The 21954-nt window shown below is 44.6% G+C and overlaps 1 pseudogene; it reads right to left on the bottom strand.

Annotated features, from left to right (window-relative positions):
* Positions 1-19316: 19316 nt before the first annotated feature.
* LOC147990620 (uncharacterized) lies at positions 19317-21028 on the bottom strand (annotated as a pseudogene).
* Between the last annotated feature and the right edge of the window lie 926 nt (positions 21029-21954).

The raw sequence follows: 21954 nt of genomic DNA, 5'->3' as shown, positions 1-21954 counted from the left end.
TCACCGCCGGCCATGACGCCGTCGTGGCTATGGCCGTGCAAGCACACGTCCGAGCTCACCACTGCAATCAGTGTAGCCCCACGATTCGAACGCACGCACCCTTGGCTCCTGCCGTGCCCTACCGCGTCCATTCCGAGTTCACCCGAGCTACGGCCGCCGCCACGAGCTCGAGTCCGGCGAGCTTGCTCCACCCTGCCCCTCCCGCTTGCACAGTTCAACGCGGACGAGTCTCCTCGTTCCGTAGATGGCCTTGTCCGTCATTTTGGACGCCGGAGGACGAATCCCAAACGCATCTGCCATCTCTGGGCTCGCCGGCGGCGAGCCGCGGGTCAACTCCGGCGTGTTTTGACCCCGGTTGGCTGGGTTGACTTCCTCCCTGACTCACTGATGTGTGGGCCAGGCCCCTGCTTAATTAAGCAATAGATTAATTAGCGTTAATTAACTTAGTTAGATAGGTTAGTCTCTGACATGTGGGCCCAGGCCTTAACTAAACTAGATTAGGTTTAGTTTAATTTTAATTAACCTTGTTAGTTAATTGTGTCACTGACGTGTGGACCCCACACATCAGGTTTGACCTGGACCGAGCCGTTGACCTGCTGACATCACTGTGAGGTCATGCTGACGCAATAATTCCTTTTTGGAATTTAAAGAAATCTTAAATGATGTATTATTTTCAGAAATGCCCAAAACTTCAAAAAATCATAGAAATTCAACCGTAACTCCAAATGAAATAATTTATATATGAAAAATTATCAGAAAAATCCAATCTATCCATTTATGCTAGTTTCATGCATGTTCAACCAACTTATACCCACTGTATAAGTGAAAACATGATAATGGCATTTTAAATGCTAAATATGGAGTTTGCATATGAACCCTTGGTCCATATGGACTTCATTTAAATTGTTGCTAGATGCATTAGTGCAAAACACATTCATATTGCCATGTCATAGCATGCATCATTGTTGCATATCGTCATGTGTTGATTGAGTTCTTTCTCAGTTGCCGGTGTTTGTCCCCTCTCGGTAGACGTGGTTCCGACGATGAGTTCGATGACACCGATGGAGAACTATACTATCTTCGGAAGTGTCAGGCAAGCAAAACCCCCTTGTTCATTCCGATACAATCCCAATCTCTCGCTCCTGCTCTCTTTTACTGCATTAGGACAACAACGTTTCAACTGTTACATGCTGCGGTAGCTGAACCCCTTATCCTCTGCATGACCTGTCATTGCCACAGTAAATAGATGAAACCCACTAGCATGAGTAGGAGTTGTTTGAGCCCTGATGTGCCTACTCATTCATGCTTGTTTGTCATGCCTGCTATTGCTTAGAGTTGAGTCAGGTCTGATTCATCGGGAATGAATTGGAACGTGATGAACATGTCCTACCGTTGAGAGCTAAGTGTGTGAACACGATTTGGTAAAGGTAGCGGTGAGAGGCCATGTAGGAGTACATGGTGGGTTGTCTCATCGCAGCCGTCCTCAGGAACTGAGTTCTATGTCTGTGATGCATGAACAACTACTACCACTCATTGGGATCCTGAATTGACCCTCTCGGCTTCTTAATCACCCTAGTACTCTGTCCAGGAGTTGCAACTAGTTTCTGGTGTTTGTAGGTTATGTGTTGACGGCCGTGCGTAGCGCTGACCCTAGGGGTGGGCTATGATGTGGTAGATACACCGTGGCTGGGCATGCCGGGCGCCCGTTTGGTGTCTCGGAACCCTGTACACATCGTTCGGGGCCGTATGTGGAAACCTCGGCCGGACTCCCTGCGGATGGAACCTGGATAGGCGATAAACCTGGACTAGAGACATGAGTGTTTAGGTAGTCCGTGACCGACACCCTCGTTGGGCTTCCGCTTGAAGGTTGCCGAGTACATGTCGTGTAAACGACAGTAAGTGGTGGGAGCGTGTGTGAAGAAGTACACCCCTGCAGGGTTATCATTATCTATTCGAATAGCCGGATTCCTCGGATATGGAAACTTGGACCCCTTGCATAGTTCATAGACAAGTGAAAGTGGATACTCTAAAACTCGCAAGATAAGTGTGAGTGCTATTGATGGCCTTCTCGTAGGGAGACGGGAGCGGTTCCATAGTGGTGTATTTGAATGGTGAATATGTGGACTCGTGTGCGCCACCTCAAAAGAGTTGCTTGCAATCGTAGTTCAGGTTAGCCACTGAATCAAAGCTGGCTTGCTGCAGTTAAACTCCACCACCCCCCTTGTTGATACCGATGCATATGTAGCTAGTTCTGATGTAAGTCTTGCTGAGTACCTTTGTACTCAAGTTTGCTTAATTTATGTTTTGCAGAGAGAGACTTCAGTCTCGCTAGTAGTTCCGCGTGGACTTCGACGTTAGCTTGATACCTCAGCTACGATCTTGTGCCCTCGGCAGGATCTGGTAGATAGTGAGGCTTCTTAGCCTTTTTCCATTTGTAGATGTCTGTACTCAGACATGTTAAGCTTCGGCATGTGCTTGATTTGTATGCTGTGATTGTTGTGTCATGAGACCCATGTTTGGAATTTCTCGCTCCTCAGAGCCTAATGAATTAATACTTGAGTCGTAGAGTTATGTTGTGATGCCATGTTGTATTTACACATATCGAGCATATTGTGTGTATGATTGAAATGCTTGGTATGTGTGGGATTCGACAATCTAGTTGTTTATCCTTGGCAGCCTCTCTTATGGGGAAATGTAGTCTGGTGCTTCCATGAGCCATAGTAGTCCGCTACAGCCCGGTTCACCGGAGTCCTGCTAGCCCAGCACTACTGCTCAGGATACTTGACTGGCCGGCATGTGTTTAACTTCGTTCCTGTGTCTGTCCCTTCGGGGAAATGTCACGCGGTGACATCCGGAGTCCTGCCTAGCCTGCTACAGCCCGGGTTCCTGGAGTCCTGTTAGCCCAGTGCTACAGCCCGGATTCACACGCTGCTGACTGACATGCTCGATGTGATTCATGTATGCCTGTCCCCATAGATTGGTGCCGCTTTGGGTTCATGACTAGCCATGTCGGCCCGAGTTCTCTGTCATATGGATGCTAGCGACATTATCATATACGTGAGCCAAAAGGCGCAAATGGTCTCGGACCAGATAAGGTGGCACCCATGGGAATACCGTGCGTAAGGCCGCAAAGTGATATGAAGTGTTACATGCTAGATCGGTGTGACTTTGGAATCGGGGTCCTGACACTCTGTAGCCTTGGTCTTCTTCACATCTAATGCAGATGGAAGGATAGGAGTTGGTGTAGGCGCTGGAGGAGCAGAGGAATTTGGTTCAAGATCTTCAGGCACAACTGATGCAGTTGTCCTGACTTCTTCATTTTCTTCAGGCACAACACTAGTGGTTGCCCTGGCAATTTCTTCAGCGGCTGGAATGCAGTCATCAGCCCTGGTACTAGCATTTTCTTCAGAAGCCTGGGTGTCATCAGTGTTGGTATTTTCTTTAGTAGGCTAGGCAGATGCTGCAGCCTGAGGAATTTCTTGTTGCGTTTGGGGAGCAATAGTGGAGGTGAAGTTGTCAGCAAGTCTCACAAAACGAACCTTGGCCCCCAACCAATGAGCGTGATATGCGTCAAATTCATCACTGAGTTTCTTGATCTTAGATTGCATAGTGACAAGTTCTTCAGTTGTCATAGAGACAACGTTTTTCTTCATGAAGTGCTCCTTTTTGCACTGTGCTTTCTTGATCAGCCTGGCCTTTTCAAATTTCCATTTCTCTTCTTGAATGAAGTGAGTCAACATATGACTTTGGCCAGGTGTCAACTTGAAATCAGTCATGGGAGTGTTGGGGTCCTTGTGCCAGAGATCAATGTAATCAAGGATCAACTTTGGATCCAAAAGCAGTGGCACACTTGTGCCTTTGGCTCTAGCGGCCCCGACTTGTCTGTCTCTGATGATTTCATCAAGTTCTTCATCATCAGCTTTGTCTTCATCAGACGACACTTGAAAAGCGATCTGCTTCTTTTGAGGACTTGGTCGAGAGCCTCATCCAGCAGTTTCCTTGGTCTTCAGCAGAGTGGGGCCAGTTGAAGAATGTAGTGGAGCTGAAGAACTTGCAGAGGTGCCTGAGGCAATAGAGATGCCTGTTTTCCTTTGGCACGTGGCGAGATGCACAGGTGCGGAGGACTTTGGAGGAGCTGGTGTGGGTTGAGGAATTGACCGTGAGGGCTTTGAAGAAACTGGCCGTGAGGGCATTGCTGAGGAACTTGGCCATGAGGGCATTTGGGTAGAAGCACTTGGCTTATGAGCCGGCTTCTTTGACATTGCCTTCTTGGGCTTACTTGTAGAGGCCTCAGCAGTGGCAGCAGCAGCAACAGAGTCTTCATTGAATTTCCTCACTGCTTCTCTAGCTACTCTGCCAAGCTTGGCCTGGCGCTTGGCCCATTCATCAGGATAATCCTCACCACGCTTGAGGCTGGTGGGATCAGCTACTTGGCCAGGTGCCAACGGAGGTCTTGGGCATGGAGGATTAAGAGCGAATTTCTTCATATACTTGGGAGTAACATATCTGTATTCCCTCCATTCCTGTGCCCATCTCCTCTCTATCCTTTGGATGCGCACTTTGCGCTGATTTTTGTCCTCCTTGCCAAATTTGGCATCATCAGGAGTGCAATAATCCTTGTATATATCCTCAGGGATTTCAAACACAGTGTTGACTTCTAGCTTCTTTCCTCCCTTCTGAGGTTTCTTGCCATCTGCCATTTTCTTCAGCTGGGAGTTTTGAACGATTGAGTTCTCTGAAGAGGTATGCAACTTTTCTTCGAGGAACGCTGCCAATGAGTTAAGTTGATGAGAACCTAATGATTCAGCAGTGGACATGTGTACCTGTGAACAGAGTATAGGTGCGAAGAATTTGGAGAGGTCATATGCGTTGTCAGAAGTTTTTGCAAAAAGAACAAGTTTGAGGAAATTGACCAGACGAGTCTTGAAGAATTTCACTAAGCGTTCTTTGACTTAGGTTCTAGAGTTGTACAGATTTGAAAATCCACACAATTGAGGAATCTTGAAAAAAGTTGCTTAGAGAAACAGATCAAGAATAGATGATATGTGAGGTGTTTAGTTGTGTGAAGAGTTGAGGAATAAACACCTTTTGAAGATTTGAAGAAAATATCAGAATCAACAAGGGCAGTAAAAGTAACTTTTAATTACCCTTGATGAAGAACACGAAGAACTAGGAAGTGTAGATTTGAAGCTCATCGGTTCAGATCTTCCACGCCCTAACTTGGCTGAGTAAGACAGCTACAGCGGCGGCGGAGTGAAGAAATCCGCGTACGGCGTGAGTACGGCGGCGACGAGGTCGAGGCAGTGAAGCTCTTCCTCACCGGCGACGATGGAAGTAGCGGCAGCGCTAGGGTTGGGGAGCTCGAGCGGAGTAAAAGTGAAGTGAGGAAGGGAGAGGGGTATTTATTGCCGAAGTGAAAAACCGCTCGCCCGAGGAAATAGGACGAACATGCCCCTGACCTTTCTCATTTGCCTGACATGTGTCACCCACATATAGAAAGGTGGCGATCATGTGCGATCATGGGTGAATAGATAAACATTGCATAGAATGCGGAACGGTTTGAGCGGCAATGCCGAAAATTTAGATAAGATAGGTTTTAAAGTTCCGTTCGCAATTTCTTCAGCTGACAAGGACACAGTGAAGATTTTGAATGAGATTTAAATAGAACACACATGAAGAATTTGTAAATAGACTGGGTTGAGTTTAGCATAGAGGGGGAAAGGGTCCAATCACATTCACTTAGCAGAACAAGCAACTTGAAGAAATAGCAATAAGTGAATGCTGTAGAGGACATAAACCATATATATAGCCAATGAAGAAAAACGACGGAGATGGTGAAGACAATGCAGGATGAAAAACAACTGAGGAATTTCAAAGAACTGAGGAAAAACTCAATTGAAGATTTTCAACATTTTGTGGTGGCGTGACCCACCGTATAAGAATGATGATTCCAGACACCACGTACAATTGTCGTAGGGTTCCGAGAATCAAATTCTTCATTAATTTCTTCACACTTAGAGTGTTATTCTTCATTGATTGAAGAAAAACATTTCTTCATGTGTTGCACATCTAAGTCATCAATGTTTCATAAGTTTTAGGATGAGTGTCCTTTTCAAAGAACATTCGAAGATTCTAGGATATTTAGCTCACACCGCAACTTACTAAATCTCTTCTCATCCAAGGGCTTAGTGAAGATATCGGCTAGCTGTTCTTCAGTCTTCACATGCTCATTAGAGATGTTGCCCTTCAACACATGATCACGGAGAAAATGATGACGAATCTGAATGTGCTTTGTCTTCGAGTGCTGAACTGGGTTATGAGCAATCTTGATGGCACTCTCATTGTCACAGTAGAGTGGCACATTCTTCACGTTGACGCCGTAGTCCTTGAGAGTTTGCTTCACCCATAGCAGTTGAACACATCAAGAACCAGCAGCAATGTACTCAGCTTCAGCAGTAGACAGTGATACACAGTTCTGTTTCTTCGAGGACCAACAGACCAAAGATCGTCCGAGGAAATGGCATGTACCAGATGTTGACTTGCGGTCCGCATGATCACCAACATAGTCAGAGTCTGAATATCCAATGAGATAAAAAACCGAGCCCTTGGGGTACCATAATCCAAATGTTGGTGTGTGAGCTAGATATCGAAGAATATGCTTCACAACCTTATGGTGTGATTCCTTCGGTGTAGCTTGAAATCGGGCACACATGCAAACACTAAGCATAATATCTGGCCTAGATGCACATAAGTACAATAAAGAACCAATCATGGAGCGGTATACCTTTTGATCGAAGTCAATACCATTTTCATCAGTGCATAGATGACCATTTGTGGGCATAGGGATTTTGACTCCTTTGGAATCTTGCATGCCGAATTTCCTCAATACGGCCTTGAGGTATTTCTCCTGAGATATGAATATTCCATTGCGCTATTGACAAATCTGAAGACCTAAGAAGAATTTCAATTCTCCCATCATAGACATTTGATATTCTTCACTCATCATATAGGCAAATCCATCACTGTAACGTTGGTCAGTATAGCCGAAAATGATATCATCAACATAGATTTGGCACACAAACAATTCACCATCATAAGATTTAGTGAAAAGAGTTGGGTCAAGTGAACCAGGTTTGAAGCCTTTCTTCATGAGGAATTCCTTCAAAGTATCATACCACGACCGTGGGGCCTGCTTGAGGCCATAGAGGGCCTTATTGAGTCTGAAGACTTTGTCAGGATGCTTTGGATCTTCAAAACCCGGGGGTTGAGCAACATATACTTCTTCCTCAAGCTTACCATTGAGGAATGCACTTTTCACATCCATTTGATATAAGATGATATCATGATGGTTAGCATAAGCAAGTAATATGCGCATAGCCTCAAGTCTAGCAACAGGTGCAAAAGTTTCATCGAAATCAATTCCTTCAACTTGTGTGTAGCCTTGAGCTACAAGCCGTGCCTTATTCCTCACCATAAGGCCATTTTCATCTTGCTTGTTGCGGTACATCCACTTTGTGTCGATGATATTGTGCTTGCAAGGATCTGGATGTTTGACCAGTTCCCAGATGTTGTTGAGCTCGAATTGATGTAATTCCTCTTGCATAGCTTGAATCCACTCAGGCTCCAGAAATGCTTCATCTACTTTAGTGGGCTCTGTGATAGAGATGAAAGCAAAGTGCCCACAAAAGTTAGATAAATGTGAAGCTCTTGAGCGTGTGAGAGGACATGGAATGTTGATGTCGCTGATGATTTTCTCAATTTGCACTTCATTTGCAACGCGAGGATGAGCGGGTTGACGTTGAGGAATTTGATCAGCATTTTCTTCAACACCATTTTCCTCAGGTGCATCAACATGACGTTCCTCATCTTCTGGAATGACTTCTTTAGCAGATTCTTTAGTAGTAATGACATCCTCAGTAGCCTTGAACTTAATAGATTCCTCAAGAGGTATTTCATCTATCACAGGAGGTAGGTGCTCTCTTTGCGAGCCATTAGTTTCATCGAACCGCACATCTACAGTTTCAACAACCTTGTGATGACAGGTGTTGAAGACTCTGTAGGTGTGCGAGTCCTTACCATAACCGAGCATAAAACCTTCATGTGCTTTCAGTGCAAATTTAGAACTGTGATGAGGATCTCTAATCCAACATTTAGCACCGAAGACTTCGAAATAACTCACATTGGGTTTCTTGTCAGTGAGGAGTTCATATGAGTCTTCTTGAAGAATTTGTGAAGATATACCCAATTGATGATGTGGCACACAGTATCAATTGCCTCATGCCAAAAGCGAGGAGGCGTCTTGTACTCATCAAGCATAGTGCGGGCCATATCAACAAGAGTCCTGTTCTTGCGCTCTACGATGCCATTTTGCTGAGGAGTATAAGGAGCAGATAACTCATGAGTAATACCAAGTTCATCAAGATAGTCATCAAGACCAGTGTTCTTGAACTCAGTTCCATTATCACTTCTGATGTGCTTGATCTTCACACCAAAGTTGGTTGAAGCCCTCGATGAAAATTGTTTGAAGACTTCCTGCACTTCAGTTTTGTAAGTGATGATATGGACCCATGTATATCGAGAATAATCATCAACAATGACAAAGCCATATAAGGATGCATCATTAGTAAATGTGGCATAGTTGTAACGACCCGACCCAAAATCGGTCAAGTCTCTGTGTAGCTGTACCATCCCAAGATCATGCTGGCACACACAGTACATTGATGAAAAGATTCAAAGTTCAATCACACCTGAATTTATTACACGATTCTCATATCGAGTCTTTATTACATAATAATAAATTCGGCTGAAGGCCAACTCACGAGAAATAAACAAAATAAAGCTGCGGAAGCGTAGATGAATAGCGAGTCCATCCGACTCCATAGGGTAATCGCCAAGCGTAGCTCGTAGCCTCACTCCTGGTCGAAAAACTCCTCTGCAACATGAGACATCGCAGCCGTGTAGGTCAGAATTTTGAATATGCCGGCAAGTCATAGATAAAACAACAAATAATAATACTAACACTATATGCAATTTGGCTGTGGGGCTCTAAGTTTTATATTTTTGCGAAAAGGCAGTTTTCCCTACAACAAAGGTCTTGCTTGCAATTACTACAAAATGTTGGTAGTTATTGAGATGGTTCCGCCAACCAATGTCTCATTCCCAATTATTAATTAACCCCTCAATTAATTTATTTGTTCGATGTTGAGATTTCTGAAATACTCCAATTTCTAGAGGCTCAAATGTCCGTAACCGGGGACACGACTAATCGATTAGGTTGTTACTCCGCAGAGTCTTGTGCACTTTACCCGCAAGATTCGTTCCCTCCTTTATGTCCTCACACTGCATGGTGTTTGAGGATGGGATGAACGAAACAGGGTCTTCCGTAGAGTTTCTCTGGGCACTGCTGGTGCCCATCCATCTCCTACCATTCTTCTACATCTGCTGGCACCGTCCGTTCAGAGTCACGTCTAAGGACAACCCAGCCAGAGCCCATAATGGCTTGCGGCTGCACAGGTAAGCTTCCAGTCAAGGGGTATCCATCCGTTTCTTTGTGGCTGGGTGAAGCTATCCGCAAGATGTCATGGCGCTTCTCCATGCATCCCGGCCATCCGCTGGTTCCTCCAGGGTGCCCGTCAACCGTCCTCCACCCAGTAGTGAATTTGAAGTCCATATTGAGCTTGAAGTCATGGGGTTTTCATCATCTTGACTCTCACATCTCCCTTATGAATCTCTCAAGCAACCCCGTCTACGAGCATAACAAAATAATCTACATCGTCCCGGGCAATAGTAACAAGGGGAATTGGGTTCATCCTATCTCATGATACCACTCAAGACATAACTTAAAATTCTCCTACTGCATGCATGGTGGGGTGGAATAATTCTAATGCAACAAAATCATAGGTATTGTAAAACATGATCAAATGACTTGCCTGGCTGACGGTCTTCAAACGCTAGTGACTCGAGATAGCAAGCTTCGCACTCCGGAAATTCTATCGAGTCAAACAATAGCACAAATAAATATTCCACTAAACAATATAACAGCAAGCTAAAGGAAATCACACAAGCACTCAAACCAAAACCAAAGAAAACTCGAAGAACTCCAAACCAACAACTAGCAAGAAAAATAAATAAATTAAACATTTTTTCTATAAATAAAAGTTCACCCTCTGTAACTACAGAAACTAATCTAAAATAAATTATAACAGAGGTGAAATAACATCCTAAATGAAATAGAACAACAGAAAACAACAACAAGCTAAAAAACTAGAAAAGATGTTTTTGAGTAAAACTATTTTTAATAAAGACTAAAAATACCCAAATATATTCCTACTGTTAGGCAAGGTCAAAACAAAGCAGTGACAAAAAGAATCACTAAAAAAATAATCCTAACTCAAATTATAGCAGAAATACTAATCTGAGTAAAACTAATATAAAACTATTTTTATAAACTTAAACATTGCCGAATCTATTTTCTACAGAAACTACAAGAAATTTTTAAACTAACAAAAAAAGGATCAACTAAAATATTAAAAAACCTAAAAGATATAGACTTTTCAAGATTGGAACTATTCTGTTAAAAACAAAAATGAAAAAAAACTAAAACAACTAGGGCGCTAACGGGCCAAAACATTGAGCGTTCTAAAACTAAAAGGCACGCATGCGTTGAATAGGCTAATACGCGTACGGGTTAATAATAAAAAAACCGATCGGGCCGGTCTAACTAAACTAGGTAACTGAACTGGAAATAAATCGTAAAGTAAACCGATGTATTGAAAATAACCTAACCCTTCCCTAGTCTAATCCAAACCGTACATGCGAGATCTAATGGTGGAGGGGAGTTCCGATGGCTTACAGCGAACTCGACGACGACGACGGACGACGGCGGCGCAGCGGCTCTGGTGGTCCGGGGCGACGGCGGAGACGTCGGAGCGAGGCGGAGGCGGTGGTGGTCTCAGCGGTGGTCGTGGATGACGGTAAGGAGCGGCACGAGCTTGACAGAGCTCCTGGTGAGCTCCAACTCCGGCGACGGGTGGTTATGCTCAAGGCGGCGACTCCGGTGATCCCTAGGCGAAGAGAGGATGTCAAAGAGGTGTGGGAGGATGTGGTGGTTCGGGTGAAGGTGCTGGGAGGGCAGGGGAGGTACTCACGACATCGGGAGTGGCAGTGAACCGAGGTGGCGACGGCGAGATTGGTTTCGCGGGAGCGTGGGCTACGGGTGGGTTGGAGCTTAGGGTTTTAGGGGGATCAAGAGAGGGGGCTGAGGGGTTTATATAGGGCAAAGTCTTGGAGTAGGGGGCGATGCGGGATCGCGATCCCGAGAAGATCGCGGTGTCGGGCGCGCTCTGCGTGTGCTCCGGTGTGGTGTGTCGTGTGTGAGGGGAAAGAGACGGGTGGGGTCGGCGCGTCAGTGAGAGATATAGGGAAGAGGGAGCGGGCGACCGTTCGGGAGCGGCTTTGCGTGTGTGACGCGCTGGGCTGGCGGCCTCGGCGCTGGTGGGCTATGGCCTCGGCGCTGGTGGGCCGCGTCGTGTGGCTGGCTGGGCCGGTTGGCCTGGCCAGCTCTGTTTTTTTTGAATTAAGGCAGAGAGGAAAAAGAAAATAAAAAGGAATCTATAATACTTTTATATATGTCATATATATATATATATATCTAAATTCTCAGGGGAAATAATCCTACAACGTGGACATTTTTCCAGAGGCAAAACACAAACTAAAAAAACATTTTCTGGAAATCCCAAATAAAATTCAAATTTGAAATCAAACGTTTTGGCCATATTTTTCTTCTGACACTTTTGGAGTGTCATGTTTACTCCTCTCATACTTTTGCTCAAGTATTTTGTCAGGCATTTTTTTGAAATAAATTTCAATTGCCAAGTTGAATCCAATTCAAACAAAACTCAAATGCCTCTAAAAATTCCAAATGCCACACAATTTCAAACAATATGCATAGATGCTTATCTAATAATTGTAAAACATTCCAAATTGAAAATTTGGGATGTTACAAACCTACCCACCTTAAGATGAATCTCGCCCTCGAGATTCGGGTTGGCTCGCAAATAGGTGTGGGTGGTCTCGGCGGAGATCTTCTCGCTCCCAGGTGGCTTCCTCCTCGGAGTGGTGGCTCCACAGAACCTTGCAAAACTTGATGATCTTACTGCGGGTAACTCTGTTCGCAGTCTCGAGAATTCTGACAGGTTTCTCTTCATAAGTCAGATCACTGTCAAGCTGTATGGCCTCTAGGGGCACTGTCTCTCTCAAAGTAATACCAGCCATCTCGGCATGGCATTTCTTCAGCTGGGATACGTGAAAGACATCATGAACTCCTGACAGTCCTTCCGGCAGTTCCAGCTTGTATGCAACTTCTCCTCTGCGTTTGAGGATTTTGTATGGGCCAATGAACCGGGGTGCTAACTTTCCTTTAACACCAAATCTCTTGATTCCATGAAGTGGAGACACACAGAGATATGCTCGATCTCCAACTTCATACGTTATCTCCTTGCGTTTACTGTCGGCATAACTCTTCTATCTCGACTGGGCTATCTTGAGTCTATCTCGAATCAGCTTGACCTTCTCTTCAGAATCTCTGATAAGATCGGGACCAAAAAGTTTTCGGTCTCCAACACCATCCCACAACTGGTGTTCTGCACCTCCTTCCGTATAGAGCTTCGAAAGGGGCCATCTTCAGACTGGTCTGATAGCTGTTGTTGTATGAGAACTCTACGTATGGCAAATTGTCATCCCAGCTAGACCTGTAGTCTAGCACACAGGCTCTCAACATGTCCTCCAGAATCTGGTTGACTCTCTCGGTCTGTCCATCTGTCTACGGATGAAAAGCTGTACTGAACTCCAGCCTCGTACCCAAAGTTTCATGCAACTGACTCCAAAACTTTGAGGTAAGTTGTGTTCCTCTATCTGACACGATACTCCTCGGAACTCCATGTAGACATACGATCCTGGTCATGTATATCTTGGCTAACTTAGCGCTGGTATATGTAGTCTTTAGGGGAATGAAATGAGCTACCTTGGTCAAGCAATCAACTACTACCCAGATGGAGTCATAACCTGAAAGGGTCCTGGGTAATCCTGTGATAAAGTCGATTCCAAGTTTTTCCCATTTCCACTCGGGAATCGGCAGTGGTTGAGGTAACCCTGCCGGCTTCTGATGTTCCGCCTTTACTCGCTGAGTAACATCGCATACTGCTACGTACCCGGCAACAGCGGGGCTTCTGCTGAGCTCATGAGTTGTACTTTCCCTGGCCATATTTCCGCTTGCGGCTTTCAATCTGCCGCTGCTTGCCTTCAAGTATAGTGGCCTTGTCTACCAGCTCCTGGTAGTTGCTGAAGGTAGCCAACATTTGCTGCATTCCCATCTAATCATTGAGTCCCTCAAGAAACTTCTCCTGTTTTGCGACATCTATGGCCACATCATCTGGGGCATAGCAAGATAATTTGCTGAACTCATCCACATACTGCCCCACAGTACGGTTCCCCTGGCGTAAGTTGCGGAACTCACGCTTCTTCAGACTCATGGCTCCAGCTGAGACATGAGCGGTGCGGAAAGCCTGCTGGAACTGATCCCATGTCATGGTGGCGACCAGATAAGTGGCGGTGTAGGTCTCCCACCAAGAGGCTGCAGGTCCATTCAGTTGATGTGCGGTAAAATGCACCTTCTCAGCATCTGTGCATCCAACAGTTGCTACATCCCTTCCGATCTTGCGGAGCCAATCATCAGCTACAGTCGGCTCGGTGCTACTAGAGAACACCGGCGGATTCAGCCTTAGGAACTGGGTCAGGTTATCGACAGGGGGTGGTGGCGGTGGATTGCTATTGTTGTTGCCTTGGTTTTGGATGAGCATTTGCATTAAGGCATTCTGCTGTTGAATCAGCTGGGTGAGCTCCAGCGGGAAAGTGAAACCGGGGTCATGTCTCGGAGGCATCTGGTGTTTTGGCGTGGATGAGAAATTAGAATAGAACAAGGGTCTAATGAGAAAATAGCACTACCCAAATGAATGCACAAACATAATCACACCAATCATTTATTCATTCATCTCAAACAGGGTTCAATCTCGGATTACAAAATCTCACGACTAATCGAAAATAACGGCCTAACTGATCGACGAAAAATAAAATAACATGGCGGTCGACTAAATGTCTTCATCAATTATCCTTGCATCCTCTGGTGCGGCGCCCTCTGGTGCGTCGTCCTCTAGTGCGGTGCCTCCTCTTGCGGCTTCCTTCGGTGGATCTCTCTTCATAATCATCGTCATTGCTCACGAGGGGTCCATCATCTCCACTCGGAAAAAGGTCTTCTTCCAGATCCATCTTCTCCTCCAGTGTGGCAATATATTTCTCCCGGTCCTCGAGTCTATCCATAAAATCCTTGACTTCTTCTTCATACTCATAGTGGGCTTCACGTGCTGCATCCTCCAGTTCCATTTCGCGAAGATGCAACCTTTGGACCGTCTTCAAGCTCCTGCGCATCTGAATCTCTAGAGCCCTGATGTGAGCCTCCAAGTCTTGGACATATGAGCGAACAGAGCCGTCATCTATGGTGCGGATGAGCTCTCCATCTGCAGTCCTGCGAGAAATCATGGTGTGGTCTGATCCAACGAGCTCGGCCCTGTATTCCTCCTGGATGCGTCCAAGTGCAGTATGAACTGCTATGTCTCTCCCGAGGATCCAAGTGGGAGCAGTGAACCTGAAGTCAACGGGTGCCGAGAGACTTCCAAAGTCCTCCCTGGTATGTGTACCTTAATCCTATAGCAAGGGTCTTCTGGAAATGCCATGATAGGGGTCCCGATGATAGACGGCAGAGCAATCTTCAATTCCTTGATGATCTGGACCAGCCTCCTGCCGAAAAGCATTGTCTCATCTGGCTGGCAAAACTCCGGGAGCAGAACTGGGATGAACTTGACGGCCATCTAGAATGTTGAAATCGGAGAGAAGTCAGAAATGAACAGGGGAGAATTATGGAATAATAAGGACATAAAATAAAATAGTTTCTTCCTATGGCTTTCCGATCCTAGGGGTTATGTCCTACGGTCAGCGTGTGCTCTGAATACCATCTTTGTAACGACCCGACCCAAAATCGGTCAAGTCTCTGTGTAGGTGTACCATCCCAAGATCATGCTGGCACACACAATACATTGATGAAAAGATTCAAAGTTCAATCACACCTGAATTTATGACACGATTCTCATATCGAGTCTTTATTACATAATAATAAATTCGGCCGAAGGCCAACTCATGAGAAATAAACTAAATAAAGCTGCGGAAGCGTAGACGAATAGCAAGTCCATCCGACTCCATAGGGTAATCGCCAAGCGTAGATCGTAGCCTCACTCCTAGTCGGAAAACTCCTCTGCAACATGAGACGTTGCAGCCGTGTAGGTCAGAATTTTGAATATGCCGGCAAGTCATAGATAAAACAACAAATAATATTACTAATACTATATGCAATTTGGCTGTGGGGCTCTAAGTTTTATATTTTTGCGAAAACGCAGTTTTTACCTACAACAAAGGTCTTGCTTGCAATTACTACAAAATGTTGGTAGTTATTGAGATGGTTCCGCCAACCAATGTCTCATTCCCAATTATTAATTAACACCTCAATTAATTTATTTGTTCGATGTTGAGATTTCCGAAATACTCCAATTTCCAGAGGCTCAAATGTCCGTAACCGGGGACATGGCTAATCGATTAGGTTGTTACTCTGCAGAGTCTTGTGCACTTTACCCACAAGATTCGTTCCCTCCTTTATGTCCTCGCACTGCATGGTGTTTGAGGACGGGACGAACGAAACAGGGTCTTTCGTAGAGTTTCTTTGGGCACTACTGGTGCCCATCCATGTCCTACCGTTCTTCTACATCTGCTGGCACCGTCCGTCCAGAGTCACGTCTAAGGTCAACCCAGACAGAGCCCATAATGGCTTGCGGCTGCACAGGTAAGCTTCCGGTCAAGGGGTATCCATCCATCTCTTCATGGCTGGGTGAAGCTTTCCGCAAGATGTCTTGGCGCTTCTCCATGCATCCCGGCCATCCGCTGGTTCCTCCAGGGTGCCCGCCAACCGTCCTCCACCGAGTAGTGAATTTGAAGTCCATCTTGAGCTTGAAGTGATGGGGTTGTCATCATCTTGACTCTCACATCTCCCTTATGAATCTCTCAACCAACCCCGTCTACGAGCATAGCAAAATAAACTACATCATCCCAGGCAATAGTAACAAGGGGAATTGGGTTCATCCTACCTCATGATACCACTCAAGACATAACTTAAAATTCTCCTACTGCATACATGGTGGGGAGGAATAGTTCTAATGCAACAAAATCATAGGTATTGTAAAACATGATCAAATGACTTGCTTGGCTGACGGTCTTCAAACGCTAGTGACTCGACATAGCAAGCTTCGCACTCCGAAAATTCTATCGAGTCAAACAATAGCACAAATAAATATTCCACTAAACAATATAACAGCAAGCTAAAGGAAATCACACAAGCACTCAAACCAAAACCAAAGAAAACTCGAAGAACTCCAAACCAACAACTAGCAAGAAAAAAATAAATTAAACATTTTATTTTTTCTGTAAATAAAAGTTCACCCTCTGTAACTACAGAAACTAATCTAAAATAAATTATAACAGAGGTGAAATAACATCCTAAATTAACTAGAACAATAGAAAACAACAGCAAGCTAAAAAAACTAGAAAAGCTGTTTTCGAGTAAAACTATTTTTAATAAAGACTAAAAATACCCAAATAATTCCTATTGTTAGGCAAGGTCAAAACAAAGCAGAGACAAAAAGAATCACTAAAAAAATAATCCTAACTCAAATTATAGCAGAAATACTAATCTGACTAAATATAAAACTATTTTTATAAACTTAAACATGGCCAAATCTATTTTCTACAGAAACTACAAGAAATTTGTAAACTAACAAAAAAATAATCAACTAAAAATATTAAACAACCTAAAATATATAGACTTTTCAAGATTGGAACTATTCTGTTAAAAATAGAAACGAAAAAAAACTAAAACAACTAGGGCGCTAACGGGCCGAAACAGTGAGCGTTCTAAAACTAAAAGGCGCACATGCGTTGAATAGGCTAATACGCGTACGGGTTCATAATAAAAAAACCAATCGGGCTTGTCTAACTAAACTAGGTAACTAAACCGAAAATAAATCGTAAACTAAACTGATCTATTGAAAATAACCTAACCCTTCCCTAGTCTAATCCAAACCGTACATGAGAGATCCAATGGTGGAGGGAGTTCCGGCGGCTTCCAGCGAACTCGACGGCAATGACGGACGACGGCGGCTCGGGCGGCGACGGCGCAGCGGCTCCGGTGGTCCGGCGCGACGGCGGAGACGTCAGGGCGAGGCGGAGGAGTGTTGCGGAGGCGGTGGTGGTCTCAGCGGCGGTCGAGGATGACGGTAGCGAGTGGCATGAGCTCGACAGAGCTCCTGGTGAGCTCCAACTCCGGCAACGGGCGGTTTTGCTCAAGGCGGCGACTCCAGTGATCCCTGGGCGAAGAGAGGATGTCAAAGAGGTGCGGGAGGAGGTGGCAGTTCGGGTGAAGGTGCTGGGAGGGCAGGGGAGGTACTCACGACGTCGGGAGTGGCGGCGAACCGAGGCGGCGACGGCGAGATCGGTTTCGCGGGAGCGTGGGCTACGGGTGGGTTTGAGCTTAGGATTTTAGGGGGATCAAGAGAGGAGGCTGATGGGTTTATATGGGGCAAAGTCTTGGAGGAGGGGGCGACGCGGGATCGCGATCCCGAGAAGATCGCGGTGTCGGGCGCGCTCTGCGCATGCTCCGGTGTGGCGTGTCATGTGCGAGGGGAAAGAGACGGGTGGGGTCGGCGTGTTAGTGAGAGAGAGAGAGAGAGAGGGAAGAGGAAGCGGCTTTGGGTGTGTGGCGCGCTGGGCTGGCGGCCTTGGCGCTGGTGGGCTGCGGCCTCGGCGCTTGTGGGCCACGTCGGGTGGCTGGCTGGGCCGGTTGGCCTGGCCAACTCAGGTTTTTTTGAATTAAGGCAGAGAGGAAAAAGAAAATAAAAAGGAACCTATAATGCTTTTATATAGGTCATATATATATCTAAATTCTCAGGGGAAATAATCCTACAACGTGGACAATTTTCTAGAGGCAAAACACAAACTAAAAAAACATTTTCTGGAAATCCCAAATAAAATTCAAATTTGAATTCAAACTTTTTGGCCATATTTTTCTTTGACATTTTTGGAGTGTCATGTTTACTCCTCTCATACTTTTGCTCAAGTATTTTGTCAGGCATTTTTTTTGAAATAAATTTCAATTGCCAAGTTGAATCCAATTCAAACAAAACTCAAATGCCTCTGAAAATTCCAAATGCCACACAATTTCAAATGATATGCATATATGCTTATCTAATAATTGTAAAACATTCCAAATTGAAAATTTCGGATGTTACAATAGTGGTAGGGCCAAAGAGATCCATGTGAAGTAATTCAAATGGTCGAGTAGTAGTCATGATAGTCTTCGCTGGATGCTTGGCCTTGGTCATTTTTCCAGCTTCACAGGCTCCGCATAAGTGATTCTTGAGGAATTTGACATTTTCAATGCCAATGACATGCTTCTTCTTAGCGAGTGTGTGCAAATTCCTCATGCCAGCATGACAAAGTCGTCGATGCCATAGCCAGCCTTCTGAAGCTTTTGCAAGTAGACATGTAGTAGGTTGTGGTCCTGTAGAGAAATCAACAATATACAAATCACCTCTCCTAAAGCCTTCGAAGACTTTGGAATTATCAGCTTCCATGATCACAACACAACGATACTTTCCAAACACAACAACCATATCAAGATCACAAAGCATTGAGACAGACATGAGGTTGAACCCTAAGGACTCGACAAGCATGACTTTGTCCATGTGTCGATCCTTTGAGATTGCAACCTTACCTAGACCCAATACCTTGCTTTTGCCTTTGTCAGCGTAGGTGATATGCTTCAGATGTGATGGAGATAAAGCAGTGTCCATCAATAAGCTCCTGTCACCAGTCATGTGATTTGTACATCCACTATTGAGGACCCACTCAGTGGCTTTGGGTTGATCATCCTGCAGAAGAATTAGTGCAACTTACGAATTCATATACTTCATCAGTGAAGAATATGGTATTAATTTTATCAGATCAATTTCATCAAGCAATAAAATAGATAAAGCAGTAGGAGGACGTGAGAAATGAAAATTCATTTCTTCATGATTAGCTTGCGTCCTTTCAAGCACATTCAAGTCTCCAGCAAATTCTTCAAACGATTAAGTTCGTCTGGAGACCTAATCCTGCATAAGAGATTAGTTCTTTTTATTCACCACCCACATCTGAAGAGGTGGCAAAGAGTTCATCATTCTGCGAGCTCCATAAGAGAAAGGTGGCAGAGATGCCAATCCACTTCGTTTCACATAGGAGGGGTTAGGGTAAGCATAAGAGTAAGCAGAGAAATTCTTCGAGGACTTATGAACATAATGATTTGAAGAATAATGCACATATCCATAATCCTTAGATCTTCCCTGCGAAACAGACGGGTTAGCACGATGATGTTCATATGAGGACTTTGATCCTTTTGAGGAATATGATCCATGTGAGGAGTTTGGTCCGTATGAGGACTTGGATCCATATGAAGAATTTGATCTAGGGTTCCTATTCTTCACAGGTGGTGTCAGATAACATTCACCTGGAGATTTTCAAGGCACCTTTTGGGAACCCAGATTTTCTTCATAGGAGGACCGTTCCTGCAATTAGTGCCAACATATCTAGCAAATACTTCACCATTCTGATTTTTGAACAGTTTATAGTTGGAGTCAATTGACTCATCAGAAGAATATGAAGATTCACATGTAAGGCCAGATAAAGTAGATGGATCCAATGAAGGTCCCTTTGCAGCAACCCATGAGGTTTTGGGATACTTCTCAGGTTTCCAGTAGGTCCCATCAGCACTGATTTTCCTCTCAAAGGCAATACCCTCTTTCCTAGGGTTCCTGTTGAGGATCTACTTTTTAAGCACGTCACAAAGAGCCTGATGCCCTTTGAGGCTTTTGTACATGCCTGTCATATACAATTCCTTTAGCCCTGCATCATTAGTGATACTAGCAATGTCCTCAGATGAGGAATTAGTGATAGCAGTGGCAGTTGAAGAATTTGTAGCAATGGAAGTATTTGAGCATTTAGGTGAAGAATTAGTAGTTTCACATTCAATGCACTTCAAACATGGAGGAACAAATTCATCCTGAGTAGTACTGGTCTGTTGAGCAAGTAATGAATCACGCTCCTTCTGAAGATCTTCATAACTCACTCTTATCTTCTTAAGATCTTGCTTTCTTTGAAGAAATTCATAAGAAAGCTTCTCATGATTAGATAAGAGAGTGTTATGATGACTTTGAAGGGTATCAAACTTAGACTGAAGTCTCTGAAGACTATCAGCCAAAGCTTTCGACTGATCCATTTCTTCACCCAACATATCATCGCTTTTATCCAGCATGTATTGAACTTTTTCCAAAGCTCTTTGTTGTTTAGTGGAAAGGGAAGCAAGTTTGACATAACTGGGTCCAAATTCATCACCAGATTTATCATCACTGGACTCAGATAAGTAGCATTCAGTTACCTTGGCACCTTTTGCCATAAGACATGGTGCAGAGGATGATGATTCTGGATTGAAGGTCATAGCCTTGCGTGATTCCATGAATTCTTCGAACCAGGGTTCATGGTGAGATCAATGACCTTCATAGACCTCAGAGAGTCGCTCCCAGATGAGTTTTGCATGGCTGAGATGCATAACATTCCTGAACTGGTTTTGTGACAAGCTGGAGCAGATGATGTCCTTTGCCGTGAGGTTGAGTAGCGTGTACTTGCGAATATCATCAGCCTCCACCATCTTGCATAGGTCAGTAAGATCAATTTTGGTGACGGTCCAGAGTTTGCTATTTATCGCCATGAGGCGCTTCTTCATCATGGCCTTCCACTTGGGATAATTATGACCGTCAAAGATGGGGCATGTCACGGTCTTCATTCCTATGGTCGACATAACTAAAACTCCAGGTGGTTAAACAAAAATCACACAGAATAAGGGAGTACCTCGCTCTGATACCAATTGAAAGTGTGTTATATCGACTAGAGGGGGGGTGAATAGGCGATTTTTATGAATTCTTCACTGAGGAATTTCAGGGTAAGGAAATTCCTGGGTGAAGAACTACTTGTAGCGGAATAAGTACTCAGAAGTAAACATAACAGAACAAGAGCATGGTCTTCATGATGAAATGAAAACAAGCACAGAGTACAAAAAGCTTAAACACAGGATAAACAGAATGAAGACAAACAGGCTGAAGAAATTGAGCTGAGGAAATAGAGAAAGTCTTCAGCCAAAGTCTTCAAACAGATATGAACAAGCACACAACACAGAAATGAGGAAATGGAAGGATTGAGGAAATGGAACTAGGTAGCTTGGTAAAGACAATGATTTGGTAGCCCAGTTCCAACTGATGTGACAGTTGTACGTCTGGTTAGGGCGGCTAGGTATTTAAACCTAAGGACACACAGTCCCGGACACCCCAGTCTTGAACACGCAGCTCAGGGCTGAAAGTGCTAGTGATCGACTAAAGGGGGGGGGGGTGAATAGGCGATTTTTATGAAAGTCTTCAAAACATGTAAGTTTCAAAGACAAACGATAGAAATAACCCTATTATCATGCAGCGGAAGGTAGACTACACTAGGCAAACCATGGTCATGTATTCAATGAAGTGAAAGCACAATGACAAATAGCAGCTAGGTAGTAAGGATCAGGTAGGAAGATGTTGAGAAGCCAATCAGTACACGTAATCACTTAGTGAAGTCGAATGGTGATGCTATCATACAATGACTTCACAAGAACCAACAGTAAGTAAAGGGAAGGGAAGGATGAAACCAGTGACTTGTTGAAGACAATGATTTGTTGGACCA

The sequence above is a fragment of the Triticum urartu genome, chromosome 1A, assembly GCF_056163025.1.
Source record: "Triticum urartu cultivar PI428250 chromosome 1A, HENAU_Tu73, whole genome shotgun sequence".
In the NCBI taxonomy this organism is placed as follows: Eukaryota; Viridiplantae; Streptophyta; class Magnoliopsida; order Poales; family Poaceae; genus Triticum; species Triticum urartu.
The sequence above is the reverse complement of the archived record's forward strand: the minus strand, read 5'-3'. Positions and strand labels throughout refer to the sequence as shown.